The sequence below is a fragment of the Amblyomma maculatum genome, chromosome 7 (genome assembly GCF_055883805.1).
Source record: "Amblyomma maculatum isolate TAMU_Amacu chromosome 7, ASM5588380v1, whole genome shotgun sequence".
NCBI classification, from domain to species: domain Eukaryota; kingdom Metazoa; phylum Arthropoda; class Arachnida; order Ixodida; family Ixodidae; genus Amblyomma; species Amblyomma maculatum.
The window spans coordinates 119,101,139-119,109,278 of NC_139350.1; the positions used below are offsets into that span (position 1 = coordinate 119,101,139).

At 43.6% G+C, this 8,140-nt stretch overlaps 1 pseudogene; it reads left to right on the plus strand.

Annotated features, from left to right (window-relative positions):
* Positions 1-3,196: 3,196 nt before the first annotated feature.
* LOC146184554 (uncharacterized) lies at positions 3,197-5,671 on the plus strand (annotated as a pseudogene).
* The last annotated feature ends 2,469 nt before the right edge of the window (positions 5,672-8,140 follow it).

The following is an 8,140-nucleotide window of genomic DNA, read 5'->3' on the forward strand; positions in this document are numbered from 1 at the left end:
TTCCCCACTATAACTCAAGGGAGATTCCTCAATTATAGATATAAAGGCTTGTTCCTATGCTATTTATGCCGAGCTGAGTATAAGAGTTGTATGTCGCGCTGTATTGCATTGTGGAGTTGTATACCGTCACCAGTGGTAAGCTTCATGCTTGTTGCTTTACCATTTTCAAGAATGCTACAGTAATGCTATATACATATTCAATATATGTTGTTCAAAACTTTATAGAAAGGTTATGCTAACGAATATTTGTAGCACTACTATGGCAATAGAAGGAACAACATTAGTAACGCCGAAATAACGTTCGACCAAAACTGGAATTGAACAGTACTGTAATATTTTGGGCACTACCTGGGCCGAGCTGGAGAAGAAAAAATTTAATTACAGTCATGTCTCATTAATATGGACAGTTTTCCCAAGTAGCAGAATTTTATTCTACGAAGCATGGTAAATCATCAATGGCCAATGCTTCCATAATTGGCAAAATGCTGGACACCAATCAAAATATGCCTGTCTGTGGTGAGAAGCCTATCATTGGCAATGCTAAGGAAGGCCAAGCATGGACAATAATTGGCAAGGTCATGGACCATGATAACACCTACAATCGGACACCATGTTCAATCCAAGCAATTTCTTTGATTGTACGTCAATCATGTTGACCAATGTATAGTTTAGCATCTTCCTAGCACCTGTTTTCAGCAACAGCCACTTGCCTCCACCCTCCTGTAACCTTATCAAACATTTTACACCTGTAGTGGTTTGGGGCCACTGCTTCCAGATATATCTAATATATATCGATACCTTCTATGAGGTGTGAAAATACACAATATGGCTACTTGACAAGCTGGGGACTTATTTTCGACAATTTGCCATTTTTTTCTTAAAGTGTGACATGCGTGTGGCGTGTGCAGTAGGACGTTGCCTGGTTACGTATGCACACAATCAGGTTACGCATTCTGAAGAAAAAAGAGAAATAAAGTGGCAGAAAAAAGTGCGCTGTTGTCTGCTACTATATATTTGCACCAAGTATGAAAAACGACGATGCTCCTGCAGGAACCGATATGCTATGGTGCATTTCGCGATTCGGAAGCCTTGGATTGCAGTGTGGCGAGCGAAGTAGGTTATGGCATTGCGGTATTAGTGTGTCACTACATACTTGCGGTCGAACATTCGGCATCAGCTAGGCACGGAAAAGCTGCACGAGTTTCAGCTGAAGAACAAGAACGGCAACGGAATATTCGCAGTGGGTTAGTACAGAATGGGAGCGGAAAGTAGCATTACTGTTCATAACCACCGATGACCTCTCACGTTTACTTATCAGCGGCTTTTAAACGCAGGAACTAAAACGTTTAAGGACTATGTCGTTAACAGAAGGAATAAGTCTGCTTAAGTTTCTAACATATTGTGTCGGCTTGAGTTGTGCAGAGCACGGAAAGCAGCGCAGAGAGAGAGAGAGATGAAGGGGGAGATAGAGAGAGTCTTCCACACACACGCGAAGTGGAAGGCATACGCTGGGCCTTACACCTAGTCGGTTAAATTTTCATGCGCTGGCGTGCAAAAAGCTTCTGCTAAACACAAAAGATGCCCGAGAAAGAGAAAGAAACAGAAGAACGGAATAGCAGGAAGATTAATTAGCCGATGCCCAGGCTACAATACACGTGCAGAGGAGGATAAACGAACAATATGGAATGAAAGCGGAATATTACTGAAGAAATTGTGGTATGAAGCTAGGGCAGCGCCGCGCGCGCGTATTCCTTACTGTCGAAACGGCAAAATGCAAATCAATAAAGGCACGTTATTTTCCGGCTGTATTAAAAAAGCAATCAACACAAAATGTCACTCTATTGCATCATATGATTAGAGTGTACCATCATAACGTGCTCCGGAGTGCTTATTTTTTTTCTATAAAAAGCAAATGGTGAGCCCGCATGCATATTAAAACAAAACTTTATATATGAAACGCATCACATGCGGCAAGCAAACATGTCATGGAACGTACATTCCTGCATTAAAATAGAAGCTGTGATTACTTTTTTTGCTTTTCCCATCGTAGAAAGGCTGTTCAATTCATTTACATTACATTGAGTGCATAGTGCAATGCAAAAACGGCAGTATTTAGGGCTGACGTTTTAGACATCTTTGGTAATCCCTCGCTGCTTGTCGTACAATGTTCATGCACAGCCATCGCAAAATATGGCCCCTCCGGTTGTACTCACGAACCGACCAGACAGATAATTAAAAAGCATCGCGGTGCTCTCTGAAGTTCATGATGGTTTAGTGGGCATTGTTAAACACAGAGGCAAAGAGAAGAAAATACGGGAACGGCGCCTTTATTTCTCTTTTCTTTGTCTCTGTGTTAAAGAGCGCCCACGAAACCATCATGAACAACCCATAACTCGCCCAACGTTCCCTTCTGTTGCTCTCTGAAATGCCTCGTCTCGCGCAGATCAACCGCTTGAGTTAGCGGGCTGCATTGGTGCGCTGGGCAACGACCACGCGGATCGATGGTTTCTCTAAGAGAGCAAAGCGTTTGCAACGCGAGGGTAGCTACGACCCTCGTGCGGTTGTAAATCTGCATCTTCATTAATAATTCTCTAAAAGATGATGCAGCTGAAAGGTTTCCTTATGACGTCGTTTCAGTGATTTCTGCAATTACAACAAGATGTGTCAGCTTGCGTTATTGCTCACCAAACTTTCTACGAAAATGCGGTGAGATAACAGCCGCCTACACTGCCCGTCGAATTCGCCACGTGTTTTTCGCGACCACCTCAAGTGATTCGAAATGCGGCGCCCAATTTTGGTCTTTTATAACAATGGCAGAACATTCTTTACGTAATGAACCATTGTTTTGACATCATCAATAAATGTTTATGCATGACGTATTTCTCGCCACACAACTCAGCCGATTAGATTTCAGGAGTCGGCTCTTGACAGTGGGCGGTTCATTTCAGCCCATTCGTATTACAAGCGTAAGTGCTTCCCTTTCTATCATATATATCTCTGTTTTCGCTCCATAATTACATATAAATACCATCCAGATATAATGAATAGCGCTGCTAAAAATCAGTTTTCACGTTCACGTCATTTTTACGGCGCCGAAAAAAACCGTTCGACAGACCGCAATTTCGCGCCACAAATTTGAAACACGTGACTTTTCTCACAACTAATCAGAGAAACAAAAAGGCGCCAAACGGCGGTCATGCGTGTCGAAAATAGGGCCCCTGGTGTGCAAATGCAGCAGCAAGCAGTTGATAGCGATGCTACAAGCTTCCTGCAAAGAAAAGTGCCAGGTACACTTGGAACAGGCTTCCAAAGAATTCATGCAAGTTTTCCATATATTTCATATAAGCAGACTTGTTTGTTCGCTTGCGTGCAAGAATGGGAGGCATAATTATTGACTTTGTGTAGTTTTACAAATCATAAGCTTGAATATCTGCACATCCAACAGGAATATTGTTTGGGATATGATAGATGAGTATTGCAAAATACACCCCACTCAAGTAGTACACTGGTTTTGTGCATTTTTTTATTTCAGCCAAGTTATTCAATCAGCGCTAGTACAGGTTTTCCCTCTGAATTTAATCCTAGCGCCAGCGGAAATAATCTGAGCGCCGACTGATATAATCTAAGCGCCATGCAATATAATTCGCGTGCCAAGTATTTAATCATAGCGCCAGCATATTTAATCCAAGCGCCAACTCGAATAATGTCCGCGCCAACCAATTTAATCCGAGTGCCAACGCAATTAATACAAACGCCGGCGAATTTAATCCGGGTGCCAACCAATTTAATCCACATGTGAAAAATGAATGGGTGGAGGGCTCCAAAGCATGTAACATGATTTCCAGAAATAAATAGAAATTGAGATCACATTCCAGACCATGCGACGAGTAAGCGAAGCGTTAGCTTATGGGATGACTTTCGTCAATATTATGACAAACGCACAATTTCGGCACTGAAATACTGAAGGGTCCGAGAGCTGTGGCTTACTGGCTCTATATTCCAAGAGGACAATTTATCCCTCAAATGTGCGCACTGCTGATTACAGAATATATGCAGAATTAAAATGTCTTCGATGAAACACAATTATTTTATCACGCAATTAAAAAACGTTTTAATTAACCGTATCTAATTTAGCTACATGTAATTTCATCAGCCAAACATTACACAGCCAATGCCAAAAAGTTCCAAAGCAGACTGCAAGTTTTCCGCCTCCGTTTACTCGGTGCCGAATTTATCGTCTGTTTTTGCGCTATGCTAGGAGAATGGATGAAAGCACAGACATGTGAATTCACTATTAGAAATAGGTTTACTTTCGTTTGCAAGAAATAGAAATGTTTTCTCAAGAGCATAAAACAAAAACTGCTAGAAACGCAACGCAGAAGACAAGAGATTGGAAAGCAGGCGGCAATCTTCGCGCCTCCGTTGTGTGTGCCGCGTTGTCGTCTTCATTTGCACGACGGAGTAGAGCCGGACGGTGGTGGTGCGTACTCGTATATTATAGGCAGGTGGTAGTCTGCGTGTTTTCAATACTTTGCATGAACTTTAACGCGCACTATTTTCTTCCATGGAAGCTGATGAGCAGTGCCCTGACATCCTAATCGGGCACCGAAAACGTGGACCGCCGTTCAAGCCTCCAGGTGCACCAAAAAGAAAGAACAGCAAAGTTTCCGAGCATGACAGGACCAGAATTCTCGAAGTGTCAAGGCGTGGAGGAGATGTGAAAAAATTGGCAGACAAGCTGGGCATCACTTTAAAGACGGCGAGATCCATTGCAGCGAGCGATAGAGAAGCGTTGAAGAAAGGCGGAACATCGAAGAAATTCGGAAATGAGGTAGTAACGGCTCTAAAGAATATTGTGGATAACAACCCTGCTTTCACGCTAAAGCAAATAAAGCAAGCAGTGGAAAAAGAATTGCCGGGAATCGCCATCAGCACAAGTAGCATTGATCGCCTACTGGATTCGCACGGTTACGCTATGAAGTTGATGACTCAGAGGCCGATTGACCGCAACAGAGACGACGTGAAACGCAGCCGCAAAACATACGCGCAATGGTTGCAGTGTGAAGGACCTCGCTTGTGCAGGTTTTACATCGATGAGACCAAATATAACATATGGTGTTCAAGGAACTTCGGCCGTGCAGTGAAGGGACAGCCTGCGGTGCAGACGACGACTGGCACTAAAGGAGCAAACATTAACATTCTCGCCTGCATGTCCGCAAATGGTGTCATTCATTGGACGGCCGTAGACAAGGTTCACTGGGTCGTTTTCAATGCATTTTTGAGCGACATATCAGCCCGTGTCAAAAGTGAAGAACCTGGTTCTGAAGCGGTTTTTATTTTTGACAACGCTCCAGCTCACAGCTGTGTGGAACAGGCAAGCCTGGCCAGTCAGACGCACTAGATCAAGCGGCTGCCTCCTTACAGTCCATTTCTCAACCCTATAGAGGAAGTCTTTTCGAAGTTCAAGTCGGAAGTCAAAGCTTTCCTCAGCGAGCGGAGAGACCTGGTGCTAATCACTCCTCCCGGAATGACTAAAAAGGACCACCGGCGCAGTTTGTTGCTCGACGCTGCCCGACACTCTATGCAGCAAATACAAAGGGTAGAGTGTGCTGCTTTTGAGCGCCATAACTTTTCTTTTATACGGGCGGGTTTGCATGAAGACGATATGTAAAACGTTCTGGGTTATACTTAGACCTGTCTAATGTCTCCTAGAAAATAAAATTGCACTTCAGTCGGCTACTTCTGTGCTTGTACGTGCTTATAGTTTGTTGGCAACCTACGCTGCTAGGATTGCCGCCCAGGCAAATTAAGTACTGCTGCTAAGGTAACCATAGTGAGAAGCCAGTAGCTATTCCTGGCCTCGGTTGTAAGCTCCGCTGTACATAGTTTCATTCACTCTACCGTGTCGCGGCCAGACTGAAAGCAGGGGCGCGCTCTCTCTTTCCGTGCTAGCGTTACTATAAGTTTTCACGCCGAAATCAACAGTGTGTTACACTGATCCTTTTCTGCTAGTGGTGTTAAATCATGATTAGAAACCCAAATACATTTCTGCACCGGTTGCAATTTCTAAAAACAGCCGGCTGTTGTGTGAAGACCGCACTTGCCATCAGCATACAGATTCAGTGCATAAGACAACCCATGATAAGCAGTGCTTAACCAAACAGTTAGAAGATGACAGGTATATTTATTCACTTGCCGTGCGGCTAAAAGCTGCAAGAGACGTGTCACAAACCTCATTTTTTTTTTCAGCTGCACATATGGTTCTTGGTTGTTGCAAAAATATAAGAACAAAGCGAAATAGTGCATGCAGATGTGACGCTTACTCGTCGCATGGTCTGGAATGTGATCTCAATTTCAATTTATTTCTGGAATTCATGTTTCGTGCTTAGGAGCCCTCCACCACATTCATTTTTCACATGTGGATTAAATTGGTTGGCACCCGGATTAAATTCGCTGGCGCTTGTATTAATTGCGTTGGCACTCGGATTAAATTGGTTGGCGCGGACATTATTCGAGTTGGCGCTTGGATTAAATATGCTGGCGCTATGATTAAATACTTGGCACTCGAATTACATTGCATGGCGCTTAGATTATATCAGTCGGCGCTCAGATTATTTCCGCTGGCGCTAGGATTAATTCAGAGGGAAAACCTGTAGTGCATGTTTCATGCCCTTGTTGACGCATGCCTCCGTCCTATCAAAAGACGGCGTGTTGCACATGCAAAACAGAACACATTGACAAATGTGTAAAAAAAAAATGAAGCTGTTTGAACACTGAAACCAATCAACAATGACTTTACAACTTTTAGTAGAAAGACACTGCAAAAAAAATTAGACTAAAAGAAAAAGCTCAGAACGCAAACTGCCGGCAGCGTAGTTGGGCGTCACGTGGGCGCAGTGCATACCACATTTACTATCAGACACATTCGTGATTCTTTTCTGAGGCTTTTTTCGATAGTTTCAGTGCCAAATACGAACCTCAAAGTGCTATATACCTCGGTTGAACCACTCGTTTATTCGCGCCGAAATTCAGCGCACAGATAGCAACGACCATCAATTCCACGCTCACAGGATGTACTCAGCAATTTCATCAGAACCTTGCGCACAGCTCGCAATATCGGTTACGCAAAACGTCCACAGCGGACAATGCAGGTTACGCGCAAAGTTCTATTTCTGATTGAACAACTGAGCACATTGACCAAACCTGAACTGAAAATTACAGATGGCCCGTCGCACGCCATGTACGCCTCTGTAGGCCAAATTTCAGCTGGAAGAAGTGAGCGGTTCAACTGAATGAACATTTTGCGGTGCGTAAGTGTTTATACCGATCGATCATATCCATACCATCAACCAGCTGATAGAAAAATGCTCGGAATATAACCAGCCCTTATACATAGCATTCATTGATTACGAAAAGCATTTGACTCAGTTGAAACCTCGGCGGCCGTGCAGGCATTGCGAAATCAGGGGGTAGACGAGCCGTACGTGAAAATGCTGGAAGATATGTATAGTGGCTGCACAGCAACCATAGATCTGCATAAAGAAAGTAACCGAATTCCCATAAAGAAAGTTGTTAGGCAAGAAGACACGATCTCCCCAGTACTATTCACAGCTTGCTTAGAGGAAGTATTCAAGACTTGGAATGGGAGCAGTTAGGGATAAGGGTAGATGAAGAATACATCACTAATCTGCGATTTGCTGATGACATTGCCTTGGTAAGTAACTCGGGGGATGAACTGCAAATAATGATTGATGACCTATACAGGAAAAGTACAAAGGTAGGCTTAAAAATCAATATGCAGAAGACTAAGGTAATGTTCAATAGCCTCGGGAAGGATTAGCAGTTTACGTTAGGTAGCGAAGCACTGCAAGTAGTAGGCGAATATGTCTACTTAGGACAGGGGACTAACTGCAGATCCGAACCATGAAAAGGAAATAACAAGAAGAATAAGATTGGGATGGAGCGCATTTAGTAAGCACTCGCAGATTATGACTAGCCGCTTACCGGTATCGCTGAAGAGGAAAGTATACAACAATTGCAGCTTACCTGTACTCACCTAAGGGGCTGAAACGCGGAGGCTAACCAAGAGGGTTCTACTTAAGTTGAGGACAACTCAGAGGGCTATGGAACGAAAAATGGT